Source organism: Spermophilus citellus (genome assembly GCF_964194105.1).
Source record: "Spermophilus citellus genome assembly, chromosome: 17".
Lineage (NCBI taxonomy): Eukaryota > Metazoa > Chordata > Mammalia > Rodentia > Sciuridae > Spermophilus > Spermophilus citellus.
This window is the reverse complement of record NC_138199.1, coordinates 3,293,594-3,313,374: the sequence shown is the minus strand read 5'-3', so window position 1 is coordinate 3,313,374 and position 19,781 is coordinate 3,293,594. Positions and strand designations below refer to the sequence as shown.

General features: G+C 45.3%; 1 protein-coding gene across 1 annotated transcript in view; it reads right to left on the bottom strand.

Annotated features, from left to right (window-relative positions):
- EPN2 (epsin 2) overlaps positions 1 to 16,286 on the bottom strand; it is a 175,099-nt gene extending 158,813 nt beyond the window's left edge. The window contains exons 1-2 of the mRNA XM_081272031.1: positions 16,072 to 16,286; positions 14,725 to 14,778 (exon numbers count right to left, since the gene is read on the bottom strand). The gene's annotated coding sequence lies outside the window, so the exon portion shown is untranslated. The remainder of the gene's footprint in view (positions 1 to 14,724; positions 14,779 to 16,071) is intronic.
- Between the last annotated feature and the right edge of the window lie 3,495 nt (positions 16,287 to 19,781).

Genomic DNA, 19,781 nt, shown 5'->3' with positions numbered 1-19,781 from the left:
CTTGCAAACCTGGCCTTCATTAAATCAGGTAATAAGAAAAGTGCAGAAGAGGCAAACAAAAGCTGTAAAGATAAAAGGCTTTGGTTGGCCCTTGGAATGAGATTTTCTGGAACTTTCTCTCTGAAATGACCCAAGGCTCCAAGATGCCAGATCAGCCAGTAACTACTCTCACATTCAACTGCATTCAAACTGCATTTCCACATCATCCACCAGAAGGAGAAAACCTCAGACCAACCAATTCCAAATTGTATTTCCATGGGCCTCACAAAAAGGGCAGTTTTAAAAATCTCAAATTTCTAAGAGCTTGATTCACTAGCCAGTGTGTTACAGATTGTTTTTCTTTTAAGGTAGACAACATTTTTCCCACTCCTTTCCAAGTTTTAAACTGATTTTCTCCTAATTAAAAAAAAAAAAGTCAAGCATGGTGGTACAGGTCTACAATCTCAGAAAAAATCAGAAATTTAAAACCAATCTTAGCAATTCAATGAGACCCCTCAACTCAAAATAAAAAATAAAAAGGGCTGGAGATGTAGCTCAGTGGTAGAATGCCCCTTCCCTTTCCTTCCATGGTGCTGGGGTCGGAATCCAGTGCCTCACACATGCTTTAGCAAATACTCTACCACTGAGCTATACCCCCAGCCTTGTTAAAAAAAAAAAAAAAAAAAATTTCTTAAATCTCTACCAGTTGGTTATGTAATGTGGCATACAAATAAATGCACACTTGTGCTAAACACAAAGCACACAGAAGAGCTTGCTGCCACCCTCCTGGTGGCCACAGCCTTTTGGAAAGATTTGTATCTTCTAATGGGATTGGCTCTGTGACTCATTGGCCAGGTAGGCCTGACCCCTTTGGGCAGTGCACCTACCCTTTCCAATATGGAAGACCTGCTTGCAGGGACTCTCAATCTGTTCAACTACCCACATACAGTGTCAATGCCGAGGGCCTCAAAATAAAATTTCTAGATGAGAGCATATCATAGGTCTCTCTGATGTGACCTGGGTTGAGTAAGGTTCTGCTCCTGCTCTCTGGGTTGCCTCAGACTTATCTGTTGAGCCCCAAGCAAACACATTTTCTGAGAAACTAGCCTGTTTTCTCTTCTGCAGGCTCCTGAACAGTGAGACAATAAACTGTGTGGAAAGAACATGCTGATCCATCATCAACATCTCATCATCAATCCAACCCAACCTTAACAAAGTGAAAAGATATTGCCAGAAACCAGACAGCTGTCAGCTGGAATGCTGCCCTTATCTAGGAATGGAAGGTCTTCAGAGACATAGACCACAGCCTGTTGGTATTGAGAAGGATGTGGGAAGGACTATTCATTCTTTTATATAAAATGTGGGTAAACTGAGGCCCAGAGAACATTAAATGATTTTGACCAAGGAGTTGGTCTGCCCCATTCTGAAAGCCTTCAAAGCGCAGGCAGTGCTGGCACTTTTTTGGTTCCACTGTCCAGCCCTGAAATCATCTTCTCCACCAGACAGGCTCTTCCTCCACACTCCCTGTCTCTGCACAGTACCAACACCCACCTAGGTCAGTGTTTATTCCCCCACCCTCCTCCACCTGCATGCAGGTGCTTATCAAACTCTCTTAGTCCAGCAAAGCCTCACCCCTACTAGACAGCTTCCCCCAGGCCTCCTGAAGAAGAATGCAGATCCCCCAGCACCTGGAGCATGGGAGGTGGGGAGCAATAGCTTCCTTGGAAAGAACACAAATCACAAAAGATGACAGACCTCTCCCAGCATGGCCATTTAAGGGAAAACTCTGAGCCTTGCCATGACAGTTAAACAGATCACAAAGACCTCGGGGTAGTAAAAAACAAACACCAATAATGTAAAGGAAATAAACCAAAATAGCAATAGTAATTACAGTTATAAGACCAAGTTGTAGTTTAGTCCTTTCTACTTACATGTACTTCTAAATTTTCTGATGACCATCACTGGGCTCAAAGAATGATACCCCAAAATATAGCACTTTGGCATGCTGGGTACTTTGAACCAAAAGACACTGGAAAGCCTCAGAACCAAAATCTTTCTGACCTTTTCCTATCTTCCTGTCATCCCTCTTTTTCCCCCCAGAGTGAGTTATGGAAATCAGGATTCCTCTTCCCCAAGTCAGGTCGCAGAAGCTAGAGAGCCTTTTTCCCCAAAGCCAGCCATAAAAACTAGAAAGATTAGCCTCCTCCCCAGTCAACACATCCCTCTGTCTAGTGATTATAAGATGCTGGCCATAAAGAATTATCTGGCCAGAAACAATGGCACACACCTGTAATCCCAGCAACTCAGAAGGCTGAAACAGAGAACCACAAGTTCTAGGCCAGCCTGCACAACTTAGCAGAATCAAAATTAAAAAAAAAAAAATCAGGGTACTTGAGGATGCAGCTCAGGGATAGAGTGCCCTTACATTCAATTCCTTGTGGTAGATGGGGGGAGAGAAATTCTCTGACCTATTTTGTCCAGTAATAGATCACAACACCCTTATTCCAAAAGGTCTCATCCCAAACGTGAAAGAAGGAATACTACAACTGAGAGGACAAGAATAATCTGATCTTGTCAGGTTTCCCAGCTCAATCTATTACTATTGGGATCTACCCTTTTTGTCCAATCACATTTCTCATAGCTGTTTCTGCTTCACAGAACCTATGCATGAAATAGACATTTTCCCCATTTTTCCCGGTCATTATGAAGGCTCCCTTGTCACTTAAAACAATGATTATAGAAAGGAGTTGTTTTTCTCTTGTAAACCTGTCTTTTGTTATGGCATGACAGTAGTGACCCTCATGATAAGGAGAGAAGCTAAAGTTCCTCCCTGCCTCTCCACCAGTAAAACAGATATCCTTAATAATCTCAGGGCATTTAGCACAAAAAAAAAAATGAAATCTGCCTAGAAATACTATATTGCATATCATCTATTTTAGTACAGCTGACTTTAACTAGTCTTTAGAAACTAGTGATTATAAGATGGTGGGGAAGAAATAAAGTTAGCAAGATGTTTCTTCAAAGGCAAAAGAACTAAATGAAAATGGAGATTGGAGGAGAGAGGAATTAGGGACTTAGTTTGTTTAAAGAACACCTACTCAATACTTTGCAATCAGGTTACATAGTAATTTGTCGTGCTACCTGCCTTTTTCTTATACTGATAAAATACATTCTTTTAAATGAACAAAGAAAAAACACATTATTTCATCATTTCTTATTTTTCTTTAAAAGAGGGATAATAGGATTTTTTTCTTCCTTTTTAAAGCATAGGAGGAATTAGATTAGATGCAAAGACTGTGTTTTAAATGTTCTCTTTATATAAAAGGTCTTCTTTATAATTACAACCTATACTAAATGATATAAAGCATAAATTAGGCTCCAAGCAAGGGAAGTGGGTCCTGAATGGCCCAAAATGTTTAAAAAGCCATACCACTGGAAGACAGGCCCAAAGGCTTTAGAGCTGAATCTCAAGAATTGCTCCTACCCAATATGCTGTGAGCTGAGCCTCCAGCAGTTATAGACAAGGAGAAGAGTGTCTCAGCATTGTCCTGCAGTGCCATAGGAAGGAAGCCACTGGAAATTATATAATCCTCTTTATTCAGCATCCCTGAGGCTCAGACTACTATCCTTTGGTTTGGCTATTCTCCCAGACTCCAACCTTTTCAAAATAACCTAAAAGGAACAGTTCAAAACAAGGCCAGATGAGTGAACTTTGAGAACTTTGGAAGCATACTTATACTCAGCCCCCATTCTAGAATGATCAAAACAGGAGGAGGTAGGGACCAAGCATTAGTCATTGGTGCTTTAAAAAAAAAAAAAAAAAAAAAAAACCTCCCCAGGTCATGCTGATTAAAATACAACCATAGTTGGCAATCACTAGCTTAAAGAAATTCAGAGAACATAAGCAAGTAAATGAAGAATCCAAGCAACAGAGAAGTGAGGAAAAGACAAAAGTTGGGCCAGAAAGCCAAACTGCAGGTCACACTACAGCTGGAATAGATAAATGACTGGTTCGGAGTTGAGGTTCCTGGTAGTTAAAGTGAAAAGGATTCACATTGTCTACAATGGATAAACCAGATTCAAGAGATTTCCCTTGTCTGGGACCTTAGATGAATGCTCCCTCAGGCCCTCCAAAAAGAGAACATACAGCATGGTATAGCAGAGTATGCCCCACCCCAGTTCCATAACTATAACTACCAAAGTTGTGGCACGGGCCACTTTTACCATGTCTCTCAGAATATAGATGGTTCCACAAAATCAGCCTTGAGAAGGGTATCGACCTGTCAGCATCCAGCTACTATTAACAGCTGCCCACTAACTCTCCTGAAATCAATGCCCTGAATAGAAAACATCCTACCAAACCCAGTTCTGTTCCATGACGGTAACAATCCCTCCTGGACTCCGGTATGGCAGATCCCTCCACAGGAGATCATACAAAGGGTTCCTTATAACCAGAACCCTAGTTCATACCACCAAACAGCAGTTCTGAGAGTTTGGCTTGGAACTTCACGCTGCAAACTAACCTGATACCCAGGCCTCTGAGATGCCTGATGAAAATTCAACTATCAGCTGGGTCCAGGCAATGTCTAGAAAGAACATTGGATCTTTCAGCAAAATACCTTTAACCCAGTGCAAACAGAGTTTACCTCCAGACTCAGGACTGAAAGAAGCAGAGACTCCTAGATGCAACAGGAAGTAGACAATGTACTTGCCATTTCACTTGGTTCTCCCTATCCCTCTACTAGGACCAGACTTGCAGAGGAGGCAGACAGGGAGTCTCTACCTTGTTTTCTGTTGCATTCCCAGTGTCCAAGAGAGTGCATGCAGAGAGATGTTTAACTACATGCTTTTTATATCATTCTTTTGATGGTTTTGGCTCTAAAGTTACATTTAAAGACTTGCTTGTTACAAACTCCAATGCAAGACAGAGCAGAAGGTACCAGAATGTACTAGAGTTGGATGCCAAAAAAGGAGAGAACCAGGAGACCAGGAGTCATGGCACAAACAATACTACCTAAAATAGCATCAGAGATGCTGTGGAGCATAAAGCCCTTGGTCAAGAGAGGAGATGGTATTGCCAGGCAGAGGCAGAAGAAGAGGCATCAGTGGGGATGAGTTACTGGGGGAGAGAAGGAAGGCACAAAACAGGAAGGTGGAGAACTCAATTGTCCTGAACATGGGACCCTGCCACAACTGAACTCTGTAAGTTCCTTTCTCCCAGAGTGAAGACCAGAAAACTAAAGGAAATGAGTGGGCACCAGGAGGAGGGCTGAGGCCCACAGAGAACTAGCACACACAAGACCCATCTAGAAATGGCGCCAACACTGGCTCCAACCCACTGTTACCAGGCAACAGTGCAGCCCCCAGCTGCCAAGTGTTCTGATTTGTCTATGAAACCGCAAGTGTGGATAGCTATGCGAGATCTCCTGATTTTCATGTTGGCAAGTACAGTAGGCAAATGATGACCTCTCAAAGATGTCCACATCCTAATCCTGGAAGCTGAGGATATTTTAGGTTACAAGGCAAAGGAGGAACTAAGGTAGCAGACAGAATTACAAATTTCTAATCAGCTGACTTGAAAATAGGGAAAGTATCCTGGAAAACCCAGTGGACCCAATGTAATCACGAGAGAATTTCAAAGTGAAATTGGGAGACAGAAGAATGAGAGTGATGCCATGAGAAAGACAGGACAGTAAAAACGAGCTGTGAGGACAAAAGGGGCATAAACCAAGAAATACAGAAGGCCTAGAAGCTGGAAAAGGCAAGGAGAGAGATTCTCCCCTAGAACCTCCAGAAGGAATGCAGCCATTGATGACAGCATGATCTTAGCCTCCTCTACCCTATACAAAAGCATGTCACAGTAGCCATAGGAAATGAAGATAGCACTGTTTAAAAAGAGATACAGTACATACAGGCAAACAAGACACCTCTGTGGTCTAGATTCACCAAAAGACACCTTTTTTCCAATCCAGACAGAGGAAAGTTAAGGGCTGGGACCATCTCCTCAGCACAAGCAGGAACAGTGGCTCTCTGACATGCATTCCCTTATCTTTACCTTGGTCACAAAATTCTCCAGGGAGTTCTGGAAAACAGAGCTGTTTAAGGACAGGAGTTTTAGTCCCAAGGGTTTGGTTCACTGAAGCACCAGCAAATCCCAGAGGCGTCACCAGGCCCAGAGAAACTGGCCCGGAGGACAGGGTGGGACAGGAACTTCTCTCAACTCCACCCACCTCACTGCAGAAGGGCTATTCAGGTCTTCTGAAAGAAGCCTCAGCACCTCCCTCCCAGCCACCCAAAGGGCACTCTGCACATCCTGGCTCCCCAGTACCCTCAGCAAGGAGGCCACTTTGGCTGTTTTCAAACCATACAGAAACACTTTCTAAAGCTCTTTTGAGTTCCCCACCTTCATCAGAGCAGAGCTGCTCTGCTTAGGAGTCAGGTGGAGGACCTGCAACTCTGCCCATTCACCACCAAATGACCGTGTGAAAACATGGACCACAAGTCAAATCTCACCCAGCTCTCACCAGTCCTGCCTGAACAGCCTGGTCAGCCCACACCTGGGCCTCTGACACATGTCCAGCCCTTTCTCCTCCTAAATCAGCCCAGGCTGGATAGCAGGCCTCCAGGTCTCTGCACCACACAACACCAATGACCTGGGTTCATCTATTCTCATTTCAAATTTCTCCTCCACTTTTCCTTCAAGATTTTTTTTTTGGGGGGGTGGGGGCAGGGATGTATGAGGGATTGAACCCAGGGGAGCTTAACCACTGAACAATATCCCCAGCCCTTTTCATTTTTTTATTTTGAGACAGGTTCTTACTAAATTGCTTAGGGCCTTGTTAAATTGCTGAAACTGGCCTCGAATTTACAGTCCTGCCTCAGCCTCACAGTCCCTGGGATTACAGGCAAGCACCACTGTGCGCAGCTTTCCTTCAAGATCCAACTTCCAGATCATTTCCCCTGAAGCCGTCTCTGATTCCCAGACTCCATCCTTAGTGTCAGATAACCAGTTCCTAAACTTCTCTACAAGCACCTCTCTCTCTCCTAGGGATAATGTTACCTGTCCTTACATCAGGAGACACCCTCTTACAGACCCAAAGCTATCTGAAGGCAATATTTACAACTTATTCATTCACATATCCCAACCTGGTACACATAATATATATGTGCTCAATAAGCATGAAATAGTAAATAAACTGAATTGGACTATGAATGATTTTTTCCCCCAAAATCCCATGCATGACCTTATTACATGTATTAAATGTACCAGGTAAAACCTCACTTCCAACCTTTATCTAGTAAAGTGAATCTATCCGAATTAAGAACTCTATAATACAACCATCTTTAATAAAATTACCTTAAAGAAACGCAGTTTTTTAATTTTACAAGCATTGCTTGCTATGGTCATTATAATTCAGGGTGTGGGAAGGAACCTGGCTGGCAAGCTTGAAGGAACAGATAAGAACCTGCTCTGCCTGCTCCATGCCTAGGGCTCAGGCAGAAAGGATTACCAAACAGGTGCTCACAATCTCTCCTCCTGCTCTCTCTGGCCTTCTTTACAAGCCACTAAACTAACCCCCTCCTCCAAAGCTGGCTCAGAGTTGGCTCAAAGTCTGGGATTTGATTGCAAATTCAAGGCCAGTCTCAGTAGTTTAAGGAGGCCCTAAGCAATTTAGTAAGAACCTGTCTCAAAAAAATGAGGGCTGGGGTTGCGGCTCAGTAGTAGAGCGTTTGCCTCGCACGCGTGAGGCACTGTGGAAATAAACAAAATAAAGGAATTATGTCCATCTACAAGTAAATTTTTAAAAAAAATAAAAAATGAAAAGGACTGGGGATATGGCTCAGTGGTTAAGCTCCCCTGGGTTCAATCCCTCAAAGTTGGCTCAAAGTCTGGCTCTAGCCAGATCCCACCTACTTGGTGGCCCTCCCTCCTCCTTTCTGGACCCATCCACAGTTACTCCAAGACAACTCAGAGCCCCAGCACCCACAACTCATTACTGCAAAAGCTTCCTCCTCTCTGGCTCCATTTACTCCCACATTCCAATCTCTGACATTCCCAGAGGCTCCCCTGAGCACACAGATCTGCTTCTCAACCCACACAGACCATTAGATTTGTCTGGGGCACTTCTAAAAATTACTGGCTCCACCTTGATTGGCCTGGGGTGGGGCTCCATGGGGCATTTTTAAAAAGCTTTCCAGGCCACGTGGTTTGCAGGTGCAAACCAGAGATAAGATCTGCAGGCTCCCAATGTGTCAAATCCAAATTTCCCAGCCTGCACTGAGGTCCTCACCTCTCCCCAAACAAAGCTGGATTCTGGCCTCCCTACACACCCTATCATGGAATCTGAATCTAGTCAGACTCTCACTCATAGGAAGTACTCCACTCCACTGGGCCTGCCAGAGGACCCTTCCTCAAACACTAGAGGTGGCACACACTCAAGAACTACCAAACTATCTACTGCCAACAAAACAAAACCCCCAAGGATGCTGCCACATCAGAGCCATCTCAGTCAGTCTTCACTGCACTCAGAAAGCATATTACTACCAGGCAGAGCTGCTTCAGGAGCTTGCACACATGCAGGTGGATGGATAGAGAAACACACCACCACCTGCACCATGCGCAAGCTCACCTCAAGCTTTGCTTCCTGCTGTTCCTGGATCTGAAATGCCTTCCTATCTGCCTTTCCCCTTCCTTGTCCTTCAAGACTCAACTTAAATCCTACCTTCTCCCTTACTCTTCCAGATTTTTTCTCCATTCTTGGCCTCCTGACAAAGAATCAAACTCACAGCTCAACACATTGCTAGTTTCTGTCTCACAAATGTTAATTTTGTCTTCTCAATTAGACTAAGCTCCTAGTGGCCAGAAACATGGTTTTTCATTTACACCCAGCAATTTGACTCCAAAGGCCATGTATTACAAATTTTCCAGGCTGACACTGACCTCAGATATCCTGCCCTATTGTCACAAAACTGTCTTTGAAATGCCTATACTTCTACGTCTCCTGGCTACCTCTTGTAAAGTAGTATAAAAATTCTTTCTTTGACATGGTTTCCCAAATTTTTGACCCAAAGTAGAGTCACTATATCCCAGGACAGCTCTGGTATCAAACAGGCACACAGGGAGGACCTGCTTTCAAGAAAAAAATGTGAATCACATTTAGCCTGTCAGCATTCCTTTACTGCTATGACTGCTGGAGTGGGGGATGGGGCTATCATTTAACAGCAACATTCTGCTCACACTGATTTATTCACTTCAGAGTCCTAGAGTTTACAAAACAACAAACTAATCCAAATCTCCAGAGCCTCTCACAAGTGCAGGACAGGCACCAACACAAAGCTATCTACCATCCTTGGATCAAGAGCTGCAGGCAGTTTTCAAATCTTGGAAAAGTGCCCACACACCACAGCCTCCTTAGGACACTGCTGGGAAAACTACCCACTGGCTAGAACACATGTGGTAACTGCCTACCAAGGAAGGGGATTCTTTATATTTTTATTTACATGGAACTTTTTAAGCACACCAAGTTCTTCTGCATGAATTTGATCACCCTTTTAACAACAGCATTACCAGAGCATTATTTTAGTCCTTTGGTACCCATGTGTAATGTTTACAGAACCAGTGTACAGAGCTTCAGGCTTACCAAGAAAAAAGAAAAGTCCCCTTCCCTCAAAGAGCAATTTAGACAATTATTTTAACACAGCTTTGCAAACACAAAAACCCTTACCAGCCCACACAGAGTTCCTCCCAGTCAACCCAGCTGGATTACCCCCAGGTCCCTGTTGCACACATCCAGGCTGCTGAGCATCTCTGAATTTACTTCTGTGATCCTGGACAGGGAGGTGAGCTGTTGTCACAGAAATGACTTCATAAAGCTCCAAAATGAGACAGGTATAGGACTGAATTCAGGTCCTGTGAGTCACTTGGGTAGGTGCACATGGCCAAACTCACCCCGTCAAAATCTCAGCAGGCTCATCTGTGAAATTCCTACTTATGAAGGCTGCTATGAGGTGAAGTGAGATAATGGGAGCACAATACAGAATGAAGGAGTGGAAATGATGTGGTTCTGAGTCTGACACAGGTAGGACACTGATACTAACTGGAGCACTCAAAGGCTGTGTGGCCTGGGGCCACAAATGCAAAAAGAGAAACCTGATAGGCTTTACAGGACAGGCAGAGATAATTAAATCAGATACTGCGCATAAAAGGCATAACTAGGGCCTAGCACACAGAAGACATTAAAAAACCAACAGAGCTCACATGCATACCACCCCCAATGTTTGTTTTTGAAGGATAAGCTAACTACTACTAGGCAAAAGGTATATTTTTTCCCAAACTCTAAACATCAAAAAATATTAAATCAATCTGAATTGTTAGGAGTGACTTTCCATTAAACACCAATAGCCCATCACTAATGGCCCCATGAGATTCTGCTCAGAAGCATCACCACCACCATTTTCCCTAACCTCTCTCCAAGTTGCATTTCTAAAAAGCCTCAATAGCGAACATATTGCCAGATGTGTAGGTTTGATGAACCTGCTTTTCCAACAGAAAGGCTAACTGCCTTTTGGTAGGCCACCGACATTCCCTTCTTTAAGGAAAACGTTCCAACTAATGTACATAATGCTTAATAATGCCTGTGACCACAGTCCCAAGTTACAATTAAGAAATAACAAAGTGAAAACATCTCTCTGAGAACCCAAATTTCCTTTCCAAGTCACACCACCATCTTCAGAGTGAATATTTAGAAGCATTTCAGAAGTAGAAAAGTGTCATTTTGGGGGCTGGGGATGTGGCTCAAGCGGTAGCGCGCTCGCCTGGCATGCGTGCGGCCCGGGTTCCATCCTCAGCACCACATACCAACAAAGATGTTGTGTCTGCCGAGAACTAAAAAATAAATATTAAAAAAAAAAATTCTCTCTCTCTCACTCTCTCTCCTCTCTCACTCTCTCTTTAAAAAAAAAAAGAAAGAAAGAAAGAAAAGTGTCATTTTGCATTTCCTCTGCACTACTGGTCGGTGCTAGACACCTAAAGTGCCTGCTTCGTCAGTCCTCAGGCCAGAGTTCCCAAGTCTTATCCTTTCCAAGGATCAGCAGCACTTGGAAACTAGTTAAAAACACACACTCCAAGGCATCACATACTATATGGAAACATTGCAGTAGAGCCCAGCAATGTGTTGACCCAGCCAGCCTTTGGGTAATTCTGATGCACACTACAGTCTGAGAAACACAGCAAGTCTATTCCATGAAGTGGTCATTGCCAGCCTCATTTTATAGATGAGGAAACCAAACTTCAATGATTGAAGTGCCAAAAGTCACCTAGCCAAGAGGCCCCCTAGTACCCATATCTGATTTCAAAGCCATCTGCCACATTGGCCTTTGTAGACAAACTGTGGGTGCCATTTGGTGCTCTCAGATACAAAACTGCCATGTTGTGACAACGACAATACCAAAAAGCAGTGGGAGCAAGAGGAACGATGCAGTCTTGCACTTAGAAGCGATTAATTATAAATGACTTTAAATCTACGCCATGCATTAGCCCTAGATGGCCAGCCATTCCCCAGGATGAGCCTATTTTTCCCTGTTCTATTGATCAACTGGGCTACATGAACAGGAGATAGGAGTCCCTTATATTTCAGCCCTCTGTGTGCCCAATTCCTTACACTGCTTTGAATAGAATTAAGTTACCTTTTCTGTGTCTAGAATAGGCTTAAAAGTGCTGCTATACACACTGCCTAGACCAGGACCAACAGGAAATGGAACCAGCCAAAGGCCTTTGTGCACAAAGCAGGCTCCAGTACCTGGAAACACTGGGAATGAGTCACCCAAAGAATCTAATGCATATAGAGAACATTGTAACAATGCTGCAAATCTGGTTCAAAAAAGGAGGCTCCCCCCCAATCAAATTCTAATCTAGAGTCTGTCTGATAAAGCGGCCCATTAAATTACTGACATTCAAACTGCAGTGCTTTCATAGATCCTAACGTTAGGAGAAAGCCAGAAATCTCATTCACAATTCCCAATCTTCTGAGAAAATATGATGGTGATTTCCAGATCAGATGTATCCTATAATATAAATGAACAGTCATTATTCTACGGCAGTTTCTACAGAAACTACTAGAATAGAAGGGACCCAGGTCTGGGAATCATACAGACCTCATTTGAATCCTTGGTTACGCCCAGCAGGTCTTCCTACATTACTTAATCTTTCTGAGTCTCAGTTTTGCCACTCACAGATAGATGGTAATATCTATGCTAAATGCTGATGTGAAATCATAGGGAGTTTTTTTTTGTTTGTTTTGCTGTTGCTTTCTTTTAAAGGCTGCTGAAACAGCTTTGAAAACTTTTACAATGCAAGAAGACTTAATCACTTATCTGGAAATAAGTATGAGCAAACACATCCATAGATGGAAGCAATATTCAATACACACTTACTTTCACATACACTCATGTCAAAGTATTTGTTTTTCTAAATTTCTCTTTTAGATACCATGGAACAAGCTAATTAAGAAATAAAATTCTGCTGGGCACAGTGGCACATAAATGTCTGCAATCTCCACAACTCAGGGGTGAGGCAGAAGGATCACAAGTTTAAGGCCAGTCTCAGCAACTTAGTGAGACACTGTCTCAAAAAATAAAAATAAAAAGGGCTAGAGATATAGCTCAGCAGTACAGCACCCTGGGTTTTATCCTCAGTACCAAAAAAAGAAAAAGAAAAAAGAGAGAGAGAGAGAGAGAGAGAAAGAAATAAAGAAAACTCCACAGACTATCAAAAAGCTTGTCAATTTTTAAAAACACAACAGATGGACATGGTCATTTCACAAATGCATCTGACAAAAACAAAATGTGAGAATTTCAATTATAACATCCTGCATTACTTGCAGTACATCACTTCTTCCCTGAGACTGGGTTTCTCAATTGAGGGCACAGGTATAATAATATTCTTGAGTCCAACACACCTGTTCAAATGCCAGTCCTGTCACTGGCCATGTGATCTAGGGCACATGACTTAAGCCCACTGGGTCTCAGTTAATTCATCTGTAGAAGGGGAATGTGTGACCGATACATGACTGCAGGACCAACTATAGTGGCTTATGCAAAAGCAAAACAACAGTGGAGCCTGCAGAAGGGATTAATAAAAATGTGTTCCCCTGCCCCAAGGACTACTTGTAACAGACTTTTACTAAGCACTTGCCATATGTCACAGGCTGATCCAGACCCTAGAGAAGTAAGGAAAGAGAGGGCAACCACTGGCTTCAAAGATGTCACAGTATCACAAATGCCTCAGACACAAAGGTGCAAAGTGCTCCAACACTATGTGAGGTGAGGAGTCTAGGAGAGCAGAGGAGAGGGACCCAAATACCAGTGGAGTTCACTGGCAAAGGCTTGACAGAGAGGTTTGTTTGAACTGAACGTATGAGTTAAAAGTTCAACAGACAAATGGAAGTAGAACTACAATTCCTCACATCCTCTCCAATCTCAAACCGCTAAATCCAAGCTCTTTGACTTCCCCAAGGCTCAGGATCACCAGGTATTGATGGCACTAAATAATTATTCATACCCCATCAACATGAGAGAAAGGCTCTGGGAAGGAGTGAGAACAACTGCCAAAACACTTAGAAACATTTCTGGTGCATCCCAAAAGCATGACAATGACAATTCCATGGTTCTTCATGGAATTCACTCTTAGCACTTTAGTCCACAAAGAAGTGAAAGTTACAAGTCCTCCTAAAATATTTTCAAAAAAAAAACAAAAGACCCTTTAACTTTTAGGAAAGCCAAAACATTAAAATAAATCAGTGTCCCAACAACTTTTCAACTATTTTTGCAGGAATCTTCATTCTTGGGAAATCCATGTCTCGTTATGAAAGAAGGTTACATAAGAGGCAACCATATTTCTACACTTTCTAAAGGATGGGTCACTTTTCAAGACTGCTAACCATGCTAGGTATTATCACATAAAAGCTTCACGTTTCCTCACACGTCAAATGCTTGGTGGAAGAGAGTGCCCATAGAGCTACTCATCCCTCCAGCACAGGGTTCAGGGAGGCAAAAAGCCTCAGGAGAGACAGGTACATCCCATAGGACTTGCTCTGTGTCCAGGGGCTTGTAGGATGCAGGCAGCCTTAGAATAATGAATAATCATGCCTTAGAATAATTTATACTTTACCAAACTCTTTATAGATTGTAGTTGTTGTTGTTGTTGTTCTGGGGATTAAACCCAGAGGCACTCTACCACTAGCTACATCCCCACCCCTTCTTAATTTTTTTATTTTGAGACAAGGTCTTGCTAAATTGCTGAGGCTGGCCTCAAACTTGGATCCTTCCTACCTCAGCCTCCCCAGTAGCAGGTGTACATCAATTTGCCCAGCTTACCAAACTTTTTAATAGCCAATGCCCAGGCAGACTGATAAAGATAACCAGCCCATAAAATAAGGAAACAAACTTTGACAATGTCAAAGTAAAAATGCTGACAAGTAAAAGCTGACATCTAGTTGTATTTCACCAACACAATCTTTTGTCCCAAACACAAGCAACTAAACAAGTACCATTCAGAAACAAATTGTAGTTCCTTTTGATGTTTATTTAAATACAGATGAAAACTTAATTATCAGTGCAAACTCAATCACTACTGTGCAGGATTCAGTATATGATTCTGTCAGTACCTATCATTCCATCTCTAGAACTACAAGATGCCAAATCTTCATTACATTATATAATGGAGGAGTGTAGATAATTAAAATTCACCTTTTTCAAACATTTCAATCCCCTCTTCCAATCTCTTCTTTCACAGGGTATTTTCTGCAAGTGGAAAGAAAGCATTCATACCTCTCATCTTTTCCTGCACATTTTCTTGTGTGAATGTTAAAAATAAAAGGCAGGCGGTGGGATGCGGGGTGGGGTGGGGGGGTGGGGTGTCTAAACATCTCTAAAATTTTCTTAATTGTCATGAGGAGCTAGCTTCCAGCTCTGGCACTGACACAGCATCGCTGTGTGCCCTTGGGCAAATCGCTGTATATCTGGGCCTCAGTTTCTTCCATCAGAAACCCAGTGAGGGTTTTTAAGCCCTCTCTTCTTTTTAAAACAGATTTCAAATGCGTCCCCAAGGCAGCACACAGTGAAGGGACCTGCCGGACTCAGTCAGGGGTCATGGAATGAACTTTCACAGGCTCTGCTGGGGTATCTAGGGAGCTTAAGCTCCCCCCCTGCAAAGCCACTGGGCCAACTTCAGGTCGCAAACAAAAACCTGTTGGCATGGACTCCTCTAGGAAAGGCCTGCCTCTCCCAACGCGCTGGACTCCTGCTCCCAGGGAGCCGCCCCAAGGGAAAAGAGATGGCTGGCCCCCACGCACCATTCACCCACCCCGATTAGCCAAGTAAGACCGCCGGGGCCAGGTCTCTGCCATCCCACGCGGAACAAAAGGCAGCTGGAGCTTGGTTCTGCCGCCCCCGTCCCCTCTGTGCTGTGCGAGTGGGGGCTGGGGAGGGGGAAACCTAGTCCTCCGGGAAGGAAAGGGCCCCCCCACCCCCGCTCCAGCCTGCAAGAGAAGGATATGAGCCGGGATCCTGGACAGAGAAGGGGACCCTCCCCCCGCCCGATTCCTAGAGGGAGGCCGGGCTGTGCTCTGCCTGGGGGCGGGAGGGAGACCTGGCTGGGCTCCGGAGGAAGGGACTTGCCTGGCCCCAGAGAGGACAGGAATGTGCTCTGGGGAGAGGGGCGGGGTTGTTCCAAACCCAAGGGAGCTCCCAGATCTGAAGAGAAGGGAAGGAAGCCCCGGACTCCCAAGAATATAAAAGGAAGAGCTTCCAGATAGGGAACCGGGGTGGAGGGGGGGTGGGGGCTGCAGCGGAAAGAGGGATCCAGATGAGGAGGGGTCCACGCTCCAGCCTGTGGGGCGGGCCTACTTAGAAAGAAGACGGTCCCGCCCGAAGTGGTGTCAAGAAGCCGGGGCGGCGGCAGCGGTGCATGCTTCGGCGGGGGGTCTTGCTAGCTTGGGGAGAGCCTGCGCTCTGGGGGCGTCCGCGCCCTGGGCGAGGGAGGGCCCGTACCCTGTGGTCCCGCTCCAGCTCACGAGTCCCTCAGGTCCCACTCACCTCGGCTCTTGCCGGCCGCTGCGAATACGCGGCTGGAGCTCTGGCAGCGCTGGAGAGGCGGGAACCACCGGAACCCGCGGAGCCACCGCTGCCGCCGCGTCTGGCTCCGTTTGACACCCACACACCAGCCAACATGGCGGCCGGGAGGGGGCGCGCCGGCGGCGTGCGCGCGCCCGGCGGCCCCGCCCCTCCGAGCCCGCCGAGGCCCCGCCCCTGAGACCCCGCCGGCGTCCCCACCGAGAGGCCCCACCCGCTCGCTCCGAGGGCGAAGCCCACGTGTGGCCGGGCGTGCCAGAGCCGGGGCGGAGGTCCCGCCCACTCGCGCGCCACCCCTGGATTTGTGCTCACAGAACCCACCACGGCCCGCCCCGCACTCCCACGGCGCCCCACGACTTTCGCCCGAATCCCATAGAAGACCCCCCTCCAAAACCCTGACTCGCACACAAGCCCTGGCGAATTCCTACCCAGACCGAAACCCTCTGCAGTCTTCACTCAGAACCTGGTAAGTCCCGCTGCCCCGGTAGGTCCCCTCAATGCCACACACGCATGACCGACACCCACACGCACAGACCCTTGCCCCACCAAATACTCTTAAAACTCTTCTTATCCTTGAAAGTGTTGTGAGGGTTCAGCCTTCTCTGGGGAGGCGGAGACTGAGAGGGGAGCCTCCCAGGGCACCCTGGTCATGGATGATTTCTTGAGTTTACAAGTTGTGTCCGCTTTGTGAAAATTCACTCATGGGCCCTTTCGATTTGTATACTTCTAAACGTGTCTCGTATTTCAAAAAAATATATACTAAAAACTATTCTGGGAAGGGGTCCATAGGCTTCAGTAGACTGCCAACGGGGTTTCCCAGAGGTTTACAGACACCCCTCTTGCAGGCCGGCCTGGGGTGTGTGTGTGTGTGTGTGTGTGTGTACCCGTACACACGGGTACACAAGAACAGCAAACCACCTTTCCTCCTTGGTTCCACCAGCACCCAACAAGGCTCCTGCTACGTGCCCAACCAGTGTACTGGGACACAGGAAGGGACAACCTCAAATGCCTGGAATGAGAGGGAGCCTGAGAAAGGCTACTGGGGGAGGCTCTTAGAGGGGTGGAGCTGGAGGCTGCACTTTAAAGCTGCTGCTCTAGCCTAGGTGGGAGTGAGCAGAGACCCCGTCACAGGCGGATCTGGGACATGAATCAGGGCTTTTAAGGGAGTAGAGGACACCATCCCTGCTACCAGGGTGACATCACATTTTACCAAGCTCAGACTTCAGGGAAACTTTGCCCAGAAGGCTCATTCTGCCCTTGCTCACTAAGGTAAGTCACTAGACTTCTCTGAGCCACACACTTATTTTTCCTATAAAGAAGTCAAATGGACAATTGTACCCCTTATGGGTCTTATAAGTTGAGATTTAGAATTATTTTCTTTAGCAAAAATATAATAAAATGGGGGTGGAGGGACCCTAACACATCTGCAAACCCACATGACCACTTTTCCTTTGAAAAATCCCAACACTGGGAAGTTTTAGATGCTAGACATCCCTCCCTAGGATTAGCTGTGGCTCCCACTGTTCAGTGTCCCTTCTTCACCAGAACAGTGAATCACACTTCACATGCCTGCCTTGCAGTGGGAACTGTCACTCCATTTTAAACTTAATCTACCAGGTAGGGACAGAGAAGTATACATGGCTTTCCCTCCCCATCATAAGTTCATAGTCAATACTCCAAAAGACAGGTTAACAAGAGAAAAGCCTTCAGAATAAAGACTGCAAGGCCCAGGGAAAGTTGTTTATTTTTATGCTTAAGTTTGATAAAGAATGAGCAGCCCTGTAAAAATGTGACCCTGTAGAAATGACCTAATGTAATCGACTGAGTGCAGCAAGTAGCAAAGGCTGTCCAGGTTCTTCTTGGTCTCTGAGTAGCATTCCTTCCTCCAAGGTATAGAACAGGATGCCCTCTAGAATGAGGGTTTTATGACCTACTGTCAGATAAGATAGGTTAGAAGATTTCTCAATGACCAGCTCTTACACACGAAAGAGAAAGTTAGAGTAGTGGGTCTGGGGTTTATGGCTGGCTTTGGTGGAGAGGGGTACTAATTCCTATGACCTGCCTTGGGGAGTGGTAGAGGAGCTGGAGAAAGAAAGGCAGAAAAAGTTCAGAGAGAGAGACTGCTTATGAGCCTCTCCAATATCCTTCAGTTCAAAGTACTCAGGATGCCAAAGTGCCATACTTCAGAGCATCACTTTCTAAGCCCCAAAAACCCATTTCCAGGAAGAATGTCCCCATCCAGTCCAACATTCCTTATGAGCCCCTGGTCTTTGCTAGAACTTCAAGGAGTGCAGAACTGTGCACAGAAATCACAGAGCTGCCTCATTTTACAACTTTGAATGAGTTATAACACCTATCTGATGTGTGGTCCGGAGTCCACATGTATTATCCCAAACCAGCACTCTCTGATCTGTATGACAGAGCTCCCCCACCATCCAACTTGGTAGTGTTGGGGATGAAACCCAGGGCCCCCTGCACACGCTAGGCAGAGGCTATACCACTGAGCCAAACCCCATCCCTAGAACATCCTTCGATGATGAAACTATACCCTATCTGTGCCATCCAGTGGGGTGGTCGCTAGTTACATATGGGTAATAAGCACCTGATTTGTCATGTGTGATTAAGCTGAGTTTTTTTAAAACTTTAATTTTCATTCATTTACATTTAAATTAGTCACCTGTAGCTAGATGCTATCATACTGAACAATGCTGGTGAAAAAAAAAAAAAACTTATGGGATTCTACAAGGTGCACATTCTTATTGTCCACATTTTAAGAAACCAAAAGAAAAAAGGGGGGAGGGTGTTTGAAGAGCTGTTGGCCACAGGGATAGATTTTTCTCTATACACCACCCGGCAAGCAAGTAGCAAGTGTGTGTAGCCACAAAGATAAGCTGTGTGCTTTGGAAACAGAGCTGGATACAGATAAAGAGGTGGTGGACTAACATACAGGACAGGAAAGTGAGTTGGAGAGGATTGGGCCAGCCTGAGGAGGTGCGGGGAGGGATTCCTGCATCCAGACAGAAGGCCACCACCCTCCCACAAGGTCAGAGGCAACATTCCTACATTTCTCCAAGTCATTCCCCTTTCCCAATCCCCCATTGGAAGCATACCACCCTTCCTCTGGTTCCCTTTCTCAATTCATCCCCATAAAAATTCCTTGAGGTTAATAGCCTTTTGGCCAGGTGAGAAAACTGAGGCAGCGCATGTCAGTCCTGGAATTCAAATTCAGTTTCTGCCAAGTTCAGAGAGTAGAAGCATTCTTGGAGATAAGGGTACAGGATAAGCCAGATGTTTTGCCTGTGCATGAAACATCCAAGCCTACAAGGGCTCTCAAGAATTTGGAGGTTTGTTCAGATGAAGAATGAGGTGGAATGGCTGGGACTGGCCAGAGGGGTGAAGAAGAAGATATAGGCCAGAGATTTCTCTGAGATTAAGAAAGGAGGACTTCAAGGAGGGAGAGACTTGGAAGGAAGATTGGCAGACAGCAGGGAAAGGCTGCTTGCCCAGCGGAAAGCATTGCCTGGTGAAGCAGGGGGTCCCAACCCCAGTGTGGAAATGTAATTCCAGCCACTTAGAACCTGAGGCAGGAGGACTGCAAGTTCAAGGGCAGCCTGGGCATCTTAGTGAGACCTTGTCTCAAAATAAAAAACCAAAAGGATATTTTGTAGTAAAAT